The sequence below is a fragment of the Portunus trituberculatus genome, chromosome 34 (assembly GCF_017591435.1).
Source record: "Portunus trituberculatus isolate SZX2019 chromosome 34, ASM1759143v1, whole genome shotgun sequence".
NCBI lineage: Eukaryota > Metazoa > Arthropoda > Malacostraca > Decapoda > Portunidae > Portunus > Portunus trituberculatus.
This window is the reverse complement of record NC_059288.1, coordinates 866,320-888,815: the sequence shown is the minus strand read 5'-3', so window position 1 is coordinate 888,815 and position 22,496 is coordinate 866,320. Positions and strand designations below refer to the sequence as shown.

At 38.5% G+C, this 22,496-nt stretch overlaps 1 protein-coding gene across 1 annotated transcript in view; it reads left to right on the top strand.

Annotated features, from left to right (window-relative positions):
- The window catches only part of LOC123512540 (early endosome antigen 1-like), a 98,688-nt gene that overhangs the window by 67,443 nt on the left and 8,749 nt on the right, over positions 1-22,496 (top strand). The gene's annotated exons all lie outside the window — the stretch shown is intronic.

Here is a 22,496-nt window from a genome sequence, read left to right as displayed (position 1 = left end):
CACACACAGCTTTACTAAACAAGGTGGAATCTAAAGCTTTTCGTCTTATCAACTCTTCTCCTCTAACTGACTGTCTTGATTCTTTAAGTCACCGCCGCAATGTTGCATCTTTATCTGTCTTCTACCGCTGTTTTCATGCTGTCTGCTCTTCTGAACTTGCTAACTGCATGCCTTCCCCCTCCTGCGGCCTCGCTGCACAAGACTCTCTACTTCTTCTCATCCCTATTCTGTCCATCTTCCTAATGCAAGAGTTAACCAGTATCTTCACTCCTTCATTCCCTACACTGGTAAACTCTGGAACTCTCTACCTGTGTCTGTATTTCCACCTGCCTATGACTTAAACTCTTTCAAAGAGGTGTCAAGACACCTCTTACGTTAACTGGACCCTCCTTTTAGATTTTTTGTTTTTCTCTTTCTACTTTCCTCTTAACAGGGCCTGGCAACCAGCGGGATTTTTTTTTCCAACACTTTGTTTGCCCTTGGCCAGTGCCCTTGTAATGTAAAAAACCATAAATTTATCGTACTTCAATTGCATATCTCTTTCCTGGTATACCACGGACCAGTCAGTTTCATTAAAGAACTCCCTTATATGGTTATAATTTGCCCTAGTATAATTTAATTTTTCCTCCCTGGGTTCCACAATCTTATTCGTGCTTAATTCTGTATCCAGCTCAAAGCTTAGGACATCATGATTGCTGTTTCCCAAGGGACATTCATGTTCAATTTCCTCTTTTAGAGAGATTCCCCTGATAAATACCAAATCCAACCTTGTTGAAACATCTTGTCCCCTGCACCTTGTTGGTGATCTCACCCTCTGTGTCTTCAAGTTATTTGTTGCTACATTTAACAATTCTTCTGCCCACTCACCACCATTCACCACTTCGTAGTCTTCCCACACTATTTCTTTGCAATTAAAGTCTCCAACTATCATCACTCTATCCTTTCTGTTGAGTTCTTGCTTCATTCTGTCTAGAGTATTTCTCATCACCATTTGGTACTGTTCATATTCCCAAGCACTGGTTCTGGGTGGTATGTATACTGTTATAATATTAATGTCCCTCTTGCCATCTGTTATAAGCATACTTATCACTTCCTCATTTCTCTTACTATAGTTCACCTCCTTCACTATCAGATCTTCCTTAGTAAGAACCATTATACCACCACCTCCTTTATTTTTTCTATCATTTCTCCATACTTTGTAGTGTTTTACAACAAACCAGTCTAGCTTTATTTCGGGCCTTAGCTTTGTTTCCTACAACACATTATGTCTGTTCTTATTTAGGTAATCCATACATTCTAATTGACAGAAATCATCTATGTTCTTAAGTCACTTTTATTCCATTCCTAGTCTCATTCTTCCATGTAATGCCTATTCCATCTGTTTTATCCACCACTTCTTTAGCCTCCCATTTCTCATCCTCTAATAAAACTTGGTCTTTTCGTCCTCTGTTCTTTCGTCATTCCTCTCTTTCACCTCAGATACAAGCTCCTTCATTTTCATTCTCTCATCTTGTGACATATTTCTTCTTATGTAAATTGTTTTGGTTTCCTCAGAGTCCTAAAGTTTCCAAGCCCTCCTCAACAAGGCCTCTGCTGCCACCTGAGACTTTAATATAAATTTTAATGGTCTATTCTTGCTTTCCTCAAAAGCTTCCAATCTCACACTTTCTTCTACCTCAGCATATAGGTCCTCTTCTTGAACAGAGATCTTGTTCAGTAAAGACTTAATCCTGTCATTTTCCTTATCCCTCCTGTCCTGCCAGTTCCTGTTAGTTTCCTCCCGGAATCCTATTATGATCACACATTTTTTCTTTTCAGCAATATCTCTCACCACATACTCATTTTCCTTTAGTGCCTTTACCTATTTCTCTGCATTATCCTTTATTTTCCTCTTCCTGCTTTTTAACTATCTCCTAAACGACCTTTGTACCTCCTGATGTTCATGGTTGTGTGTGTGTGTGTGTGTGTGTATTTACCTAGTTGTATTTACAGTAGTTTTACAGGGCCACACACACACACACACACACACACACACACACACACAGCGTCCCCGTCGCTGAGAGAGGACGGCTCGTCTCCGGCTGCGGACGGAAGAAGGAAAATACCTATGGTGTTACAGGGCCCGCGTAACTCTAAGTTAGTGTCCTGTTAATGTCCTACTGTCTCTTAGTGTTGAAAGTGAAGGATATGGAGAGTGATCCCTGAGAGGAGAGCGTGGGCGGTGATTGTTCTGGCCGTAATCAGCTGACGATAACAAAAATGGTGTCTACACAAACAAGAGACTTTGAAGGTTTTATTACTACGCCAAAAGGACTGGAGAAACTTGATATGGATGCAAGAATCCAGGCACTGGAAAGTAAATTCTAAACATTTTGTCCATAGAAGAAAAACTGGATAGAGTTTTAGCCGAGAATGATTCGTTCAAAAAAGAGATCTATTTGTTAACGTTAGCGAATAAAGAGCTATTGAAGGAAAAAGTAGAGATGGAGAAAGAAACCAACAAATAAGGAAACAATGTGAAGAGATGAAGGCTAAACTCATGGAAATGGAGATAAAAATATCAGAAGGGAACTTGTGGAAGGAGGAATGCCTTAATCTAATTGATACCAGGATGAAAGAAGTGAACCATGAACATCAGCAGGTACAAAGGTCATTTAGGGAGATAGTAAAAAAGCAGGAAGAGGAAAATAAAGGGATTACGCAGAGGGAAATGGTAAAGGCACTAAAGGAAAATGAGTATGTGGTGAGAGATATTGCTGAAAAGAAAAAATGTGTGATCATAATAGGATTGCAGGAGGAAACTAACAGGAACTGGCAGGACAGGAGGGATAAGGAAAATGACAGGATTAAGTCTTTACTGAACAAGATCTCTGTGGAAGAATAGGACCTATATGCTGAGGTAGAAGAAAGTGTGAGATTGGGAGCTTTTGAGGAAGGCAAGAATAGACCATTAAAATTGAAATTAAAGTCTCAGGTGGCAGCGGAGGCCTTGTTGAGGAGGGCTTGGAAACTTAAGGACTCTGAGGAAACCAAAACAATTTACATAAGAAGAAATATGTCACAAGATGAGCGAATGAAAATGAAGGAGCTTGTAACTGAAGTGAAGGAGAGGAATGACGAAAGAACAGAGGAGGAAAAGACCAAGTTTTTTTGGAGGATGAGAAATGGGAGGCTAAAGAAGTGATGGATAAAACAGACGGAATAGGCATTACATGGAAGAATGAGACTAGGAATGGCATAAAAGTGACTTACACGAACATAGATGGATTTCTGTCTAAGAGGCTAGAATGTATGGATTACCTGAGAAATAAGGAACTGGACATAATGTGTGTAGTGGAAACAAAGCTAAGGCCCGAAATAAAGCTAGACTGGTTTGTTGTAAAACACTACAAAGTATGGAGAAATGATAGAAAAAATAAAGGAGGTGGTGGTATAATGGTTCTTACTAAGGAAGATCTGATAGTGAAGGAGGTGAACTATAGTAAGAGAAATGAGGAAGTGATAAGTATGCATATAACAGAAGGCAAGAGGGACATTAATATTATAACAGTATACATACCACCCAGAACCACTGCTTGGGAATATGAACAGTACAAAATGGTGATGAGAAATACTCTAGACAGAATGAAGCAAGAACTCATCAGAAAGGATAGAGTGATGATAGTTGGAGACTTTAATTGCAAAGAAATAGTGTGGGAAGACTACGAAGTGGTGAACAGTGGTGAGTGGGCAGAAGAACTGTTAAAGGTAGCAACAAATAACTTGATGACACAGTGGGTGAGATCACCAACAAGGTGCAGGGGACAAGATGTTGCAGCAAGGTTGGATTTGGTATTTACCAGGGGAATCTCTCTAAAAGAGGAAATTCAACATGAATGTCCCTTGGGGAAAAGCGATCATGATGTACTAAGCTTTGAGCTGGATACGGAATTAAGCACGAATAAGATTGTGGAACGCAGGGAGGAAAAATTAAATTATACTAGGGCAAATTATAACCATATAAGGGAGTTCTTTAATGAAATTGACTGGTCCGTGGTATACCAGGAAAGGGACATGCAATTGATATACGATAAATTTATGGATTTGTATAACTCTGCTGTGAAAAAGTTTGTGCCATATCACAGAAAGAGGACTTTAAATAATAAACAGTGGTATAATAGAAATTGTGAAGAAGCAAACAAGAACAAAGAAAAGGCATGGAAGAAACTTAAGAAAAACAGTGACGTATTATCAAGGGAAGTCTACAAAACAGCAAGGAATAGATATGTTGAAGTAAGGAGAACAGCACAGAAGGAATATGAACAGAGGGTGGTGGAAAACTGTGATAGTGACCCAAAAATGTTTTACAAATTCATAAATGGAAAACTAAATAAAAGGGAGGCAAAAGAAAAGGTAAAAAACGGGAAAGAAGTATATCAAGATGCTGGAGATATAGCTGAAATTTTGAACGACAACTTTTGCAAAGTGTTTACAAAGGAGGAGCATTTTATGGGAGGAAGGCCTACGGAAATAAAGCAAATGCAGGACATCATGGTTACTAAGGAAGATGTAAGGAAAATTATAAGCAATATGGATATTAATAAATCAATGGGGCCTGATGGCATATCTGGGAGGTTGCTAAATGAATGTAAGGATCAATTGTTGAACCCTGTATTTGATATTGTGGAAACCTCAATACGAACAGGATTAGTCCCGAAAGAGTGGAAAAGAGCTGACATTGTGCCTATATATAAGAATGGTAGTAGAATGGAACCGCTAAATTATAGACCAGTATCGTTGACTAGTATATTGTGCAAGGTATGTGAAGAAGTAATTAAAGCTAAGTGGAGTGAGTATCTAGAAAGTGAAAACATTCTGAGTGAAAGACAGTTTGGTTTCAGAAAAGGAAAATCGTGCGTATCCAATTTATTATGTTTTTATTCAAGAGTGACTGACATACTACAACATAGAGAGGGATGGGTGGATGCTATCTACCTGGACTTGAGAAAGGCCTTTGATAAAGTACCACAAAATAGACTGATGTGGAAACTAAAGATGATTGGAGGAGTAAATGATAAACTAGCAAAATGGATGGAAAATTACTTAATGGGAAGAGAAATGAGAACAGTGGTGAGAGGAAATAAGTCTGAGTGGAAGAAGCTAACCAGTGGAGTTCCACAAGGGTCAGTGCTGGATCCCATCATGTTTTTGATTTATGTTAATGATATGCCAGTAGGAATTGACAGTTACATGAACATGTTTGCGGACAATACTAAAATTATGAGGAGAGTAAAGAATGTGGAAGATTGTAACAAGTTACAGGAAGATCTTGATAAAATATATGAGTGGAGTAAGGAGTGGCAGATGGAATTTAATATAGACAAGACCTATGTTATGAAAATGGGAAGAAGTAGATACAGACCAAACAGAGATTACAGGCTGGGTGATGAGAAAATTAAAGAGACCAATGAGGAGAAAGACTTAGGAGTAACCGTGCAAAACACCTTGTCACCGGAGAAACACATTAACAAGATTTTTGGGAAAACATACAACATGCTTCAAAATATTGGCCTTGCATTCCACTACCTAGATGAAGAAATGATGAAGAAGATATTATGTACCTTAATAAAACCCCAGTTAGAATATGCAGCATGTGTCTGGTCACCGCATATGAAGAAAAATGTAAAGAAGGTGGAAAGGGTACAGAGGCTGGCAACAAGGATGGTACCATGACTCAGGGAGTTAGACTATGAGGAAAGACTGAGGAAGCTGGGGCTGACCACATTAAAAGAGAAAAGAACAAGAGGAGACATGATAACTATGTATAAATTGGTGAACAATATTGACATACAGGACAGAGAGTTGATAAAGGTGACCACAAGTAATCATCTCCGAGGACATGGAAAAAAGCTAATAAAGGACATCTGTCTAAATGACGTGAGAAATTACAGTTTACCGCATCGTAGTATTGATAAGTGGAATAAACTGAGCAGTGATGTCGTTGACGCGTGTGTGTCAATCAGATGAAAGAGAGATATGACAGGAATGGACAAGGAGACAGGTCACAGAGAGCTTAGCTCGGGCCCTGTAATACACAAATACACACACACACACACACACACACACACACACACACACACACACACTTCCATAGAATTGGAAAGTTCACACAATAAGAATCAAACTTAAGTCACAAAAGGATGTAGATGAATTGGTGGAGAAGTCATGGAGGCTAGCCCAGCAGGAAACAACAAGGAAGATTTGGTTGAGAAGAGATCTCGGTGAAAAGGAAAGAGAAATGTTAAATGAGTTGAGAAAGGAGGCTTTGAAAAAATGAAGAGAGGACAGAAGAAGAAAAGAAAGAGTTTTTCTGGAGAATCTTGGATATGAGACTGAGGAAGTGGTTCATAACCCAGAAAAGTACAGCAAGAAAGGACTAAAGAAACTTACATATGAGCGAAATGTAATGTATTCCAACATAAATGGAGTGATATCGGGATTTTAGAACTCAACGATTACTTGAGGGACAAGAACCCAGATATTGTGGGTCTTACTGAAACAAAACTGAGAGAGGAGAAGACCTGATGAAGGTTGGAGAAGGAAATATAACGTTTGGAAAAGAAATAGAGTAGGTAAGATGGGAGGAGGAGTGATGTTGCTGGTTAAAAAGATATAAAGGTGGATCAAGTGAAAAAGGTATGGGAAAGGCAGAAGTGCTAAAGATCAGAGCAGAAACTAATGAAGGAAAAAGAGGCACTACATAGTGGTGTACGTACCACCTAAGACAAATGCATGGTCAGTACAGGAATATGAAGAAATGATAAGTGATACAGGAACATGTCTGGAAGAAATGTTGGGTGGCTGTGAACGAACTATAATGATGGGAGATTTTAATTGTAAAGAGGTGTGTTGGGAGGACTGGTCAATGGAAGGATCAGAGACAACATGGGGAAATACACTATTGACACTGGCAATGGAAAATGTGTTAACTCAGTGGGTCAAAGAAGATACTAGGTTTGGAGGAGAGGGAGCATCGTCAAGACTGGACTTGGTCTTTAGTACAGAGCCAATGGTCATTGAGGAGATGAGGGTGGAGTGCCCTTTAGCAAAGAGTGATCATGCAGTTTTGGAGTTCAAGGTGATAGACAAAGAGAAATCTAGAAGAAATGAAGAATATAAAGTGGGAAGATGGAATTATGCCAAGACAGATTTTGGAAACCTAAAGAAATTCTTTCAAGAGACAAATTGGATGAAATTCAAGAGTGCTAAGGAGCAAATGAAAAGTGGAAGGAATTTATAAAAATATACAAAGAAGGTGAGAAAAATTTGTACCAATAAGACAACATAGAGAAGTTGGAAAGCAGGACTGGTTTAACGATAGATGTGAAAAGGCTAGAACAAGAAAAGAGGATGCATGGAAGAGGTGGAGAAGGAAAAGACGGATTAAGCAGTGGAAAGTTACAAAAGAGCAAGAAATGAATATGTGTTGATTAGAAGAGAAGAAAGAAAGAAACAAGAAAAGGATATAATTGATAAATGTAAAGACCAACCAAGGCTTTTTACAGACATGTGAACAACAACATCAAAAATAGAGAAAGTATTGAAAGTTTAGAAGTAAATGGAGTATACAGTGAAGATCCCAGGAAATGGCAGAGGCTATGAATGGATGCTTTGGAAGGTATTCACAAAGGAGACTGCTTTTGACAAACCACTGGTAATGGAACAGAAAGGGATTATGAAGGAGTTTCAAGTAACGGTGGAGGAGATCAAGAACATGATGGGGAGTTTAGAAGTGAGAAAAGCTGTGGGACCTGATGGGGTATCAGGATGGATTTTAAGAGAATGCAGGAGCAATTGGCAGAAAAAGTTTGTGAAGTAATTGATGCCTCATTAAGGGAAGGCGTAGTGCCCCAAGACTGGAAAAGAGCTAACATTGTCCCAATCTATAAATCAGGTAACAAGAGAGACCCATTGAACTATAGACCAGTGTCACTTACAAGTGTGGTAGCTAAGATGTGTGAGAGGGTGGTGAAGACTAGATGGACAGACTTCTTGGAGAAAATGACATACTTTGTGAGTGTCAATTTGGTTTTAGGAAAGGGCGTTCATGCACGACAAACCTGATATGTTACTATTCGAGGGTGATAGATGTAATACAGGAAAGAGATGGTTGGGCTGATGGAATATATCTGGATTTAAAAAAGGCCTTTGATAAGGTACCACACCAGAGACTGATCTGGAAACTTGAAATGGTAGGAGGAGTGCATGGCAGTTTACTAAAATGGATGGAAGACTTTTGGTAGGAAGAGAAATGAGAACAATAATTAAGGACAGACCATCAGAATGGGGATTGGTGGAGAGTGGAGTTCCACAGGGATCAGTGTTGGCACCAGTAATGTTTGCAGTCTACATAAATGACATGGTGGATGGGGTGTCCAGTTATGTGAGCCTATTTGCAGACGATGCAAAATTGTTACGAAAAGTGAGATGTGACAAAGATTGCGAACTACTCCAGGAAGACTTGGACAGAATATGGAAATGGAGCTGTACATGGCAAATGGAGTTCAACACGACAAAATGCAAGAAAATAGAGTTTGGCAAGAGTGAAAGAAGAATCAGGAGTATGTACAAGATAGGAAATGAAGACATAAAACCAGTCATGAAGAAAAGACCTTGGGGTGACAATTACCAATGACCTATCGCCAGAGAGACATATAAACAAAATAATTGGAGAAGTATTGAACTTATTGAGGAACATAAGAGTGGCGTTCAGATATCTAGATGAAGAAATGATGAAGAAAATAATTACTGCAATGATAAGACCGAGGCTTGAATATGCAACAATACAGTGGGCTCGAACTTAAAGAAACACATAAGGAAACTAGAGAAAGTACAGAGGGCTGCAACGAAAATGGTGCCTGACTTAAGAGATTTGACTTATGAAGACAGACTGAAAAGAATGCAACTTCCGACCCTGGAAAACAGAAGAGAAAGGGGAGACCTGATAGCAATATACAGAGTGATGATTGGCATGGAAAAATGGATAGGGAAGATCTGTGTATGTGGAATGGAAGAATGTCGAGAGGGCATGGGAAAAACTAAAATGGCCACTTATAGGAGAGATGTGAAAATATAGCTTCCTCATAGAAGGGTGGAAGCATGGAATAGTTTAGACGTGGAAGTGGTCAACGCAAGGAATATTCATGATTTTAAGAAAAGCTGGACATTAATAGATATGGAGACGGGACAACACGAGCATAGCTCTTTTCCGTATGTTACAATTAGGTAAATACAATTAGGTAAATACAAAAGAAACAATGGATCGAGTTCTTGAAGACAACAAATTAATATCAAATAGCCAATTTGGTTTTTAGAAAAGGACGGTCTTGTGTAACTAATTTATTGAGTTTCTATTCTAGAATAGTTGATAGAGTACAAGAGAGAGAGGGATGGGTTGACTGCATCTATTTGATTTAAAAAGGCGTTTGACAAAGTGCCACATGCAAGATTACTGTAGAAGTTAGAGGAGAAGGTGGTGGCTTAAAAGGAAGCACATTGAGATGGATAGAAAATTATTTGAGGGGGAGAGAAATAAGGACAGTAGTTAAAGATATGAAGTCCAAGTGGAGAGCAGTAGAAAGCGGAGTGCCACAAGGGTCAGTATTGGCACCAGTACTTTTCCTCATTTATATTAACGACATGCCAGAAGGAGTGAACAGCTACATAAATTTGTTATGGATGATACGAAACTGTGCAGAGTTATAAAGCAAAAAGAGGATTGTGTGTGTGTGTGTGTGTGTGTGTGTGTGTGTGTGTGTGTGTGTGTGTGTGTGTGTGTGTGTGTGTGTGTGTTTACCTAGTTGTAGTTTACAGGGCCTGGGCTTTATGCTCATGTGGCCCTGTCTCCATATCTACACTTATCCAATCTTTCTTTAAAAGTAATGCACACTCGTTGCACACACTACTTCTTCATTTAAACTGTTCCAAGTCTCAATACATCTTTGCGGGAAACTATATTTTTAACATCTCTCAGACATCTTCCCTTTTCTCAGTTTTTTACTATCACGATCTTGTGCTAGCGAATGTCATATTCTTCTCTCAGGATCAGTTTCTCATTATCCACCATCCATTCCGCTCAATTTATAAACTTGTATCAAATCCTCCCTCTTCTCTGTTCCAGGGTTGGTATCCTTAGCTTTTAGTCTCTGTCTCATATGTCATCCCTTTAAATTTGGAACCATTCTTGAGCCATTTTGTAGTCTCTATTTCCTTATGTGTTTCTTTTTATGTCACAACTCCTGCATATTTCAATCTAGGTCTTATTTAGTACTTATCAATTTCTTTATCATTTCTTTGTCCATAGTGAAATGCTAATCCAATATTCTTAGCAAATTATGTCTCTGAAAATATCAATATGGCTATACTGGTTGATTGTTTTCTTCCATTGTCACTCCCAAGTCCTTTTTCCTTTTTACTTTTCTAGTTCTACTCCATCTCTATCTTATGATTCAGGTCGTCTTTCTTTCTTTTCCTCTTTTTTTCCTTTAATATTGTGTATTTGTGTATTCACTGTCATCTCTCTCTCTGATGAGACAGCCACTTATTCCACTCAGACGAGGAAATATTTTTCCATCTTATCTCCAGGCCAACCACAACAATGTTAATATCAGTCACATCTCATGCTGTGATGGTTTCTTGAGGAGACACAGCCATACTGTCATAGATAGATCTTCTGTCATCAACATACACCTTGTTTTTTGTTGTGTGTGGCAGGTGGGTGGGTGTGTAATTACTGTTGTGCCTATTTGTGTATTACAGGGCCGAGCTAAGCTTCCTGTGTCCTTCTTGTCCATTCCTGTCATATCTCTTCATCTGATTGACACACACCGCATCACATCACTGCTCAGTTTATTCCACTTATCAATACTACGATCAAACTGTATTTTCTCGCCATTTAGACAGATGTCTTTATTAGTTTTTTTTTCCATGTCCTCGGATGATTACTTGTGGTCACCTTTATCAACTCTCTATCCAGTATGTCAATCTTTGTTCACCAATTTACTTTTCATGTTCCTCTTGTTCTTTCTCTCTTAATGTTCAGCCCCAGGCTTCCTCAGTCTTTCCTCATAGTCTAACTCCTGAGTCCTGGTACCATCCTTGTTGCCAGCCTTTGTACCATCTACCTTTTCACATTTTCTTCATATGCAGTGACCAGACACATGCTGCATATTCTAGCTGAGTCTTATTAAGGTACATAATATCTTCATCATTCCTTCATCGAGGTAGTGGAATGCATCTCCAACTTACTAAAAACTCTCTTCTTGCTGGAAGTTTGCTCACATTCAACCTGTCCCTAAAAAGGTGACCACTCCAATCCTTCTAACTACCGCCCTATAGCTTTGATTTCCTGCCTTTCTAAAGCCTTTGAGTCTATCCTTAATAGGAAGATAATGAGGCATCTATCAGCTCACAACCTTCTCTCTGATTGCCAGTATGGTTTCCGTAAAGGCAGATCTACTGGTGATCTTCTTACTTTCCTAACTGAATCTTGGTCATCCTCTTTTAGGGACTTCGGTGAAACCTTTGCTGTCGGCCTTGACATATCGAAAGCCTTCGATAGAGTCTGGCACAAATCTTTAATTTCTAAACTACCCTCCTACGGATTCTATCCTTCTCTCTGTACCTTCATCTCCAGTTTCCTTTCCGATCGTTCTATTGCTGCTGTAGTAGACGGTCACTGTTCTTCCCTAAAACTATCAACAGTGGTCACCCTGCATTATTCAACAGCGTTCAACAGACGCCCAACCCAACAACAATTAAATGACTCAAGGCGAGATGCTATAGGACGCCTAACTTCTGATCTTTCACTTGTTTCTGATTGGGGCAGAAAACCTGGTTTTGTTCAATGCCTCAAAAACTCAATTTCTACAACTATCTACTCGACATAACCTTCCAGACAACTATCCTCTCTTCTTCAATAACACTCAACTTCCCTCTCCTCTACATTAAACACACTCGGTCTATCCTTCACTAAAAATCTAAACTGGAAATTTCACATCTCTACTCTTGCTAAATCAGCTTCCAAGAAGTTAGGTGTCCTATGGCGTCTTCGTCCATTTTCTCTCCCTCCCAGCTGCTTGCTCTGTACAAGGGCCTTATCCGCCCGTGTATGGAGTATGGCTCTCATGTCTGGGGGATCCACACAGCTTTACTAAACAAGGTGGAATCTAAAGCTTTTCGTCTTATCAACTCTTCTCCTCTAACTGACTGTCTTGATTCTTTAAGTCACCGCCGCAATGTTGCATCTTTATCTGTCTTCTACCGCTGTTTTCATGCTGTCTGCTCTTCTGAACTTGCTAACTGCATGCCTTCCCCCTCCTGCGGCCTCGCTGCACAAGACTCTCTACTTCTTCTCATCCCTATTCTGTCCATCTTCCTAATGCAAGAGTTAACCAGTATCTTCACTCCTTCATTCCCTACACTGGTAAACTCTGGAACTCTCTACCTGTGTCTGTATTTCCACCTGCCTATGACTTAAACTCTTTCAAAGAGGTGTCAAGACACCTCTTACGTTAACTGGACCCTCCTTTTAGATTTTTTGTTTTTCTCTTTCTACTTTCCTCTTAACAGGGCCTGGCAACCAGCGGGATTTTTTTTTTCCAACACTTTGTTTGCCCTTGGCCAGTGCCCTTGTAATGTAAAAAAAAAAAAATGTTTTTCTTAAGTTTCTTCCATGCCTTTTCTTTGTTCTTTTTGCTTCTTCACAATTTCTATTAAACCACTGTTTATTATTTAAAGTCCTCTTTCTGTAATATGGCACAAACTTTTTCACAGCAGAGTTATACAAATCCATAAATTTATCGTATTTCAATTGCATATCCCTTTCCTGGTATACCACGGACCAGTCAATTTCATTAAAGAACTCCCTTATATGGTTATAATTTGCCCTAATATAATTTAATTTTTCCTCCCTGCTTCCACAATCTTATTCGTGCTTAATTCCGTATCCAGCTCAAAGCTTAGGACATCATGATCGCTTCTCCCAAGGGACATTTATGTTCAATTTCCTCTTTTAGAGATGTCCCTGGTAAATACCAAATCCAACCTTGCTGCAACATCTTGTCCCCTGCACCTTGTTGGTGATCTCACCCACTGTGTCATCAAGTTATTTGTTGCTACCTTTAACAATTCCTCTGCCCACTCACCACCGTTCACCACTTCGTAGTCTTCCCACACTATTTCTTTACAATTAAAGTCTCCGACTATCATCACTCTATCCTTTCTGATGAGTTCTTGCTTCATTCTGTCTAGAGTATTTCTCATCACCATTTGGTACTGTTCATATTCCCAAGCACTGGTTCTGGGTGGTATGTATACTGTTATAATATTAATGTCCCTCTTGCCATCTGTTATAAGCATACTTATCACTTCCTCATTTCTCTTACTATAGTTCACCTCCTTCACTATCAGATCTTCCTTAGTAAGAACCATTATACCACCACCTCCTTTATTTTTTCTATCATTTCTCCATACTTTGTAGTGTTTTACAACAAACCAATGTCTAGCTTTATTTACCAGTTGTAGCTTTGTTTCCACACTATTATGTCCGGTTGTTATTGTGTGGTAATCCACATTCTAGCCTCTTAGACAGAAATCCATCAATGTCTCGTGAAGTCACTTGTATACCATTCCTAGTCTCATTCTTCCATGTAATGCCTATTCCATGTGTTTTATCCACCACTTGTGTCTTTAGCCTCCCATTTCTCATCCTCCAAAAGAGCTTGGCCTCTTTTCTCATTTGCCTTCACATTCCTTCTCACTTATTCCTCCTTTCACACTTACATCTTCATCAGCATATTCTCTATCTTTTGTGAGAGTCAATTTTTATGTAAGCACAGACTTTTTACCAGAATTTTCCAATTCTATTCTTGCTTCCATCCTGAAAAGCCCTTTAATATATTTCATTCCATTCTTGCTTTATAGACTGTATTTCTCCTCTTCTTCCAGTGTTGTTCAGTAAAGATCCAGTCTTACTCTGTCATTTTCCTTATCCCTCCTGTCCTAGTTTTTGTTCCTTTCTTATCTATTATGATCATACATTTTCTTTTTTCATATCTCATTTTTCCTTTTATTCTTTAAAGTCACTCCTATCCTTTATTTTTCTCTCTTCAAAACTATCTCCCACCTTGTACCTCCAGTCATGTTCATTTTGTGTGACTTTTTATACATTGTATGTGGCCATCTCCACTTCCTTGTACCTCCAGATCTTTTTTAGGTCCTCCAGCTACTCTGTGTGTGTGTGTGTGTGTGTGTGTGTGTGTGTGTGTGTGTGTGTGTGTGTGTGTGTGTGTGTGTGTGTGTGTGTAATTGTTGTATTTACCTAGTTGTAGTTTACAGGGCCTGGGCTTTATGCTCCTGTGGCCCCTGCCTCCATATCTACACTTATCCAATTTTTCTTTTAAACTATGCACACTTGTTAGACACCACTTCTCACTCAAACTGTTCCAAGTCCTCAACACATCTTGTGGAAACCATATTTTAACATCTCTCAGACATTTCCTTTCTCAGTTTTTACTATGCGATTCTTGTGCTTCTCGAATGTCATATTTTCTCTCAGGATCAGTTTCTCATTATCCACTTCATCCATTCCGGTTCAACACACACACACACACACACACACATAGCAGAAAAGAAGAAGAGTGTGTTAATATTTGGGATGAAAGAACAAAATATAACATATAAGCCTAAGAGAATTAAGGAAGAATTAAAACGGTAAGAGATCTGTTCAAAAATCTAAATGATGATGAAAAAAAGACCTACAAGAAGAAGTGGAAGAGATCCATAGACTGGGTCCATATAAGGAGGGAGTAAACAGACCGATTAAAATAGTACTGAAGTCACAACAATCTGGAGGATGTCCTATATAGAACATCAAAGTTAAGAGAGATAGAAGGTTGTAAAGAGGTGTTTGTGAGAAAGAATAGAAATGAGGAAGAGAGGAGAAGATATAAGGAATTGGTGGAAGAGGTGAGAAGGAAAAATGATGAGCGGTCTGAGGAGGAAGAGAAAAGTTTTTGGAGAGTTATAGGAGAGAGAGTCAGAAAGTGGTATGTGGAAAGAAGGAATACGGAGGAACCCCTAGAGGAGCAGTGGGTGGACCGTAATGTATACTAATATAGATGGGATACTGTCAAGTAGATTGGAATTGCAAGACTATATGATAGTGGAGAAGCCTGATATAGTGTGTTTGACTGAGACAAAATTGCATGAAAAACAAAGATAAATTTGGATAATAAATATAATATATGGAGAAAGGATAGAGAGTAAAGGTGGAGGAGGAGTTATGATTATGACGAAGAAATAAATAAATGTGGATAAGGTTTGGTATGGGAAGAACAACGCAGAAGTGATAAGCATAAGGATAAAAAGTGATGGAAAAGAATTAATAATCATGGTGACCTATGTACCTCCTAAAACAAATTCTTGGACATTAAGGAATACGACAATATGATCAAGGATACTTTACAGAGTTTGGAAAGTGTATTATCTGGAAAAAGAAAGGTGATACTAGTAGGAGATTTTAATTGTAAGGAGGTGGATTGGGAAAATCTAGTAAGTGGTGTTGGAGAGGAAGCATGGGGAGAGATTTCTTAATCTAATGATGGAAAATATGATGGAACAGAGGGTGAAGGAAAATACTAGATATAGAGGAGATGATGAACCGGCTAGACTGGATTTGGTGTTAACAAGAGAAGTGTACCTATGTGGAGATATACAATACAAGTGTCCTTTGGGAAAGAGTGATCATGTGGTTATGGAAATGCAGATAGCAACAACACAGCGAAGGAAGGACGAGACATACAGGAGTGGTAGATTGAATTATAGAAAGATGGACACAGAAAGTTTGAAAAATTATTTCAGAAAATTAGATTGGGAGGAGATGTTACAAATCAGAGAAGTGCAAAAGAAATATGAGATTTTTATGAAATATTATAAAGAAGGAGTTATGAAATTTGTACCAAAGTATAAACCAAGAGAGGAAGGAAGAAAGGATTGGTTTAATGCAACTTGTGTTAAGGCTAAGGAAAAGAGATGTGGCTTGGAAAAGATGGAAAAAGAGCAGGAATATACTAAATAAGGAGAATTATAGAGTGGCAAGAAATGAGTATGTGAGGGTAAGGAGGAGGAAGAAAGAAAATTTGAAAAAGATATTGTAGACAAGAGTAAGGAACATCCAAAATTGTTTTACAGGTTCATAAATGGTAAACTTAAAAAGAGAGTCCATTGAAAGATTAAAAGGAGAGCAAGGGATAGTAGATGACCCTAAGAATATAGCGGAATTGCTAAATAATAGGTTTCAGCAAGTATTTACTAAAGAAACAATGTTTGTAAAGCCACAGAATGTACAAGGAAATGTGCACATGGATGACATTAAGATACCTAAAAAGGAGTTATATAAAATGTTGGAGGAACTTAAAGATGATAAAGCGATGGGACCAGATGAAGTTTCAGGAAAATTATTGAAGGAGTGTAGAGAAGAATTGATTGATCCATTATATGATATTATAAGGTGCTCATTAGAAACAGGGAAGTACCAGTAGAGTGGAAAGAGCTGAAGTGGTGCCCATTTATAAGGGAGGCAGTAAGGAAGAGCCTCTTAACTATAGACCTGTGTCTCTAACAAGTGTGGTCGGTAAGATTTGTGAGAGGGTGATAAAGAAATATTGGATACGGTTCCTGGAGGATCATAAGTTATTATCGGATCATCAATTTGGCTTCAGGAAAGGGAGGTCATGTGTAACAAATCTACTGAGCTTTTATTCAAGAGTGGTTGACAAAATACAGAGAGAGAGGATGGATGGACTGTGTATATTTGGATTTAAAGAAAGCTTTTGACAAGGTACCTCACGAGACTGTTATGGAAAGTAGAGATTTATGGAGGACTGAAAGGAAAAGTGTTAAAGTGGATGGAAAACTACTTGAGATGGAGGAGATGAGAACGGTAATAAGGGATGCAAAGTCGGACTGGTTGGTGGTGGAGAGTGGAGTCCCACAAGGCTCAGTGCTGGCACCAATACTTTTCCTGTATATATTAATGACATGCCAGAGGAGTAAACAGTTATATTAATTTGTTTGCGGATGATGCGAAGTTGTGTAGGTGTGTGAAGAGTGAAGAAGATTGTGAAATTTTACAGGCAGACCTGGATAAGATTTGGGAGTGGAGCAAGAGGTGGCAAATGGAATTTAATCTGAGCAAAAGTCATGTGATGGAGATGGGAAGAGTGGAAGACGGCCAAGAGGGTCATATAAGATGGGTGAAGAAGTAGTGTTGAAAAAGGTGGAAAAGGAAAAGGATTTGGGAGTGATAATACAAGACCATGGGCAGTTTGAGGCTCATATTGATAAGATGTTTGGAGAAACGTATAATTTGATAAAAATATTGGATTAGCCTTCCATTATATGGATAAAGATATGATGAAGAAATTAATTAGTATGGTAATTAGACCAAGATTGGAATATGCTGGAGTGGTTTGGTCCCCTTATAAAAGAAGCATATAAGGAAGTTGGAGAGATTGCAGAGAATGGCAACAAAAATGGTTCCGGAATTGGCAGAAATGACCTATGAGGAGAGATTAAAAGAAATGAATTTGCCTACCTTGGAACAAAGAAGAGAAAGAGGAGATTTAATACAGGTTTATAAACTGTTGAATGGACTGGATGAAGTGGATAATGAGCAAATGATGTTGAGAGAGGAAAACTTAAGTAGAACTACAAGATCGCATAGTAAAAAGATAGCCAAGGGAATATGCTTGAAGGATGTGAAAAAATATAGTTTCCCACAAAGATGTGTGGAGGTGTGGAATGGCTTGAGTGAGGAGGTGGTGTCAGCAAGGAGTGTGCATGGTTTTAAAGGAAAGTTGGATGTGTGTAGATATGGAGATGGGGCCACACGAGTATGATACCCAGGCCCTGTAAAATTACAACTAGGTGAATACAACTAGGTGAATACAGGGATGGATTGACTGTATTTATTTGGATTTAAAAAAAGGCGTTTGATAAAGTGCCACATGAAAGATTACTATGGAAGTTAGAGGAGAAGGGTGGCTTAAAAGGAAGCACATTGAGATGGATGAAAAAATTACTTGAGGGGGAGAGTAATAAGGATGATAGTTAAAGATATGAAGTCCAAGTGGAGAACAATAGACAGCGGAGTGCCACAGGGGTCAGTATTGGCGCCAATACTTTTTCTCGTATATATAAACGACATGCCAGAGGGAGTGAACAGCTACATAAATCTGTTTGTGGACAATGCGGAACTGTGCAGAGTCATTAAACAAAAAGAGGATTGTGAAATACTACAGGAAGACTTAAACAAGATCTGGAAATGGAGTAAAAAATGGGAGATGGAATTCAATGTGGACAAAAGCCATGTCATGGAAATGGGAAAGAGTGAAAGACGACTAGTGGGAATCTATAAGATGGGAGATGGAGTAGAACTGGAGAAAGTAAAAAAGGAAAAGGACTTGGGAGTGACAATGGAAGAAAACAATCAACCGGTAAGCCATATTGATAGAATTTTCAGAGGGACGTATAATTTGCTAAGAAATATTGGATTAGCATTTCACTATATGGACAAAGAAATGATGAAGAAATTGATAAGTACTAAAATAAGACCTAGATTGGAATATGTAGGAGTTGTGTGGATCCCCCATAAAAAGAAATTGGAGAGACTAAAAAAAATGGCTACACGACTGGTTCCAGAGTTTAAAGGGATGACATATGAGGAGAGACTAAAAGCTATGGATCTACCAACTCTGAAACAGAGAAGAGAGAGAGGGGATCTGATACAAATTTATTAATTGATTAACGGTATGGATCAAGTGAATAATGAGAAACTAATCCTTAGAGAAGAATATGACATTAGAAGCACAAGATCGCAGAGTAAGAAACTGAGGAAGGGAAGATGTCTGAGAGATGTTAAAAAATTTAGTTTCCCGCAAAGATGTGTTGAGACTTGGAACAGTTTGAGTGAGAAAGGTGTGTCAGCAAAGAGTGTACATAGTTTTAAAGAAAAATTGGATAAGTGTAGATATGGAGACAGGGCCACAGGGCCACACGAGCATAAAGCCCAGGCCCTGTAAAACTACAACTAGGTAAATACAACTAGGTAAATACACACACACACAGAAATAAGGACGGTAGTCAAAGATATGAAGTCCAAGTGGAGAGCAGTAGAAAGCGGAGTGCCACAGGGGTCAGTATTGGCGCCAATACTTTTTCTCATTTATATAAATGACACGCCAGAAAGAGTGAAGAGCTACATAAATTTGTTTGCGGACGATGCGAAACTGTGCAGAGTAATAAAGCAAAAAGAGGATTGTGAAATACTGCAAGAAAACCTAAATAAGATTTGGGAATAGAGTAAAAAGTGGGAGATGGAATTCATTATGGACAAAAGCCATGTCATGGAAATGTGAAAGAGTGAAAGACGACCAGTGAGAATCTATAAGATGGGAGATGGAGTAGAACTGGAGAAAGTAAAAATGGAAAAGTATTTGGGAATGACGATGGAAGAAAATAATCAACTGGCAAGCCATATTGATAGAATTTTCAGAGAGACATACAATTTGCTAAGGAATATTGGAATAGCATTTCACTACATGGACAAAGAAATGATGAAGAAATTGATAAGTACTATAATAAGACCCAGATTGGAATATGCAGGAGTAGTGTGGGCCCCTCACAAAAAGAAACACATAAGGAAGCTGGAGAGACTACAAAAAATGGCTACAAGAATGGTTCCAGAATTTGAAGGGATGACATATGAGGAGAGACTACAGGCTATGGATCTACCAACTCTGGAACAGAGAAGGGAGAGAGGGGATCTGATACAAGTTTATAAATTGATTAATGGAATGGATCAAGTGGATAATGAGAAATTGATCATGAAAGAAGAATATGAAATTTGAAGCACAAGATCGCATAGTAAAAAGCTGAGGAAGGGAAGAGATGTGGAAACTAAAGATGACTGGAGGAGATGGAAGACTTTTGGTAGGAAGAGAAATGAGAACAATAATTAAGGACAGACCATCAGAATGGGGATTGGTGGAGAGTGGAGTTCCACAGGGATCAGTGTTGGCACCAGTAATGTTCGCAGTCTACATAAATGACATGGTGGATGGGGTGTCCAGTTATGTGAGCCTATTTGCAGGCGATGCAAAATTGTTACGAAAAGTGAGATGTGACAAAGATTGCGAACTACTCCAGGAAGACTTGGACAGAATATGGAAATGGAGCTGTACATGGCAAATGGAGTTCAACACGACAAAATGCAAGAAAATAGAGTTTGGCAAGAGTGAAAGAAGAATCAGGAGTATGTACAAGATAGGAAATGAAGACATAAAACCAGTCATGAAGAAAAAGACCTTGGGGTGACAATTACCAATGACCTATCGCCAGAGAGACATATAAACACACACACACACACACACACACGAACTTAAAGAAACACACACACACACACACACACACACAATAGACCGATGTGGAAACTAAAGATGACTGGAGGAGTAAATGATAAACTAGCAATATGGATGGAAAATTACTTAATGGGAAGAGAAATGAGAACAGTGGTGAGAGGAAGGAAGTCCGAGTGGAAGAAAGTAAGCAGTGGAGTTCCACAAGGGTCAGTGCTGGGTCCCATCATGTTTTTGATTTATGTTAATGATATGCGAGTAGGAATTGATAGTTATATGAACATATTTGCGGACGATGCTAAAATTATGAGGAGAGTAAAGAATGTGGAAGATTGTAACAAGTTACAGGAAGATCTTGATAAAATATATGAGTGGAGTAAGGAGTGGCAGATGGAATTTAATATAGACAAGACCCATGTTATGAAAATGGTAAGAAGTAGATACAGACCAAACAGGGATTACAGGCTGGGTAATGAGAAAATTAAAGAGACCAATGAGGAGAAAGACTTAGGAGTAACCGTGCAAAACACTTTGTCACCGGAGAAACACATTAACAAGATTTTTTTGAAAACATACAACATGCTTCAAAATATTGGCCTTGCATTCCACTACCTAGATGAAGGAATGATGAAGAAGATATTATGTACCTTAATAAGACCCCAGCTAGAATATGCAGCATGTGTCTGGTCACCGCATATGAAGAAAAATGTAGAAAGGGTACAAAGACTGGCAATAAGGATGGTGCCAGGACTCAGAGAGTTAGACTATGAGGAAAGACTGAGGAAGCTGGGGCTGACCACATTAGAAGAGAGAAGAACTAGAGGAGACATGATAACTATGTATAAATTGGTGAACAAGATTGACATACTGGATAGAGAGTTGATAAAGGTGACCACAAGTAATCATCTCCGAGGACATGGAAAAAAGCTAGTAAAGGACATCTGTCTAAATGACGTGAGAAAATACAGTTTCCCGCATCGTAGCATTGATAACTGAGTAGTGATGTCGTTGACGCGGTGTGTGTCAATCAGATGAAAGAGAGATATGACAGGATTGGACAAGGAGACAGGACACAGGGAGCTTAGCTCGGGCCCTGTAATATACAAATAGGTAAATAGGTAAATACACACACACACACACACACACACACACACACACACCTATGGAAGTTAGAGGAGAAGGGTGGCTTAAAAGAAAGCACATTAAGATGGATGGAAAATTATTTGAGGGGGAGAGAAATAAGGATGGTAGTTAAAGATATGAAGTCCAAGTGGAGAGCAGTAGAAAGTGGAGTGCCACAGGGGTCAGTATTGGTGCCAATACTTTTTCTCATATATATATATATATATATATATATATATATATATATATATATATATATATATATATATATATATATATATATATATATATATATATATATATATATATATATATATATATATATATATATATATATATATATATATATATATATATATATATATATATATATAAATGACATGCCAGAGGGAGTGAACAGCTACATAAATCTGTTTGTGGACGATGCGAAACTGTGCCGAGTTATAAAGCAAAAAGAGGATTGTGAAATACTGCAGGAAAACCTAAATAAGATCTGGAAATGGAGTAAAAAGTGGGAGATGGAATTCAATGTGGACAAAAGCCATGTCATGGAAATGGGAAAGAGTGAAAGATGACCAGTGGGAATCTATAAGATGGGAGATGGAGTAGAACTGGAGAAATTAATAAAGGAAAAGGACTTAGGAGTGACGATGGAAGAAAACAATCAACCGGTAAGCCATATTGATAGAATTTTCAGAGAGACATAATTTGCTAAGGAATATTGGATTAGCATTTCACTACATGGACAAAGAAATGATGAAGAAATTGGTAAGTACTAAAATAAGACCCAGATTGGAATATGCAGGAGTTGTGTGGACCCCCATAGAATAGTGTGAGGTTTGGGATCAGAATTGGATATTTTTGCATCATTCACTAGTCTTCTGGTGTAAGAAGTAGCACTCTCATCACTTGGCTTTA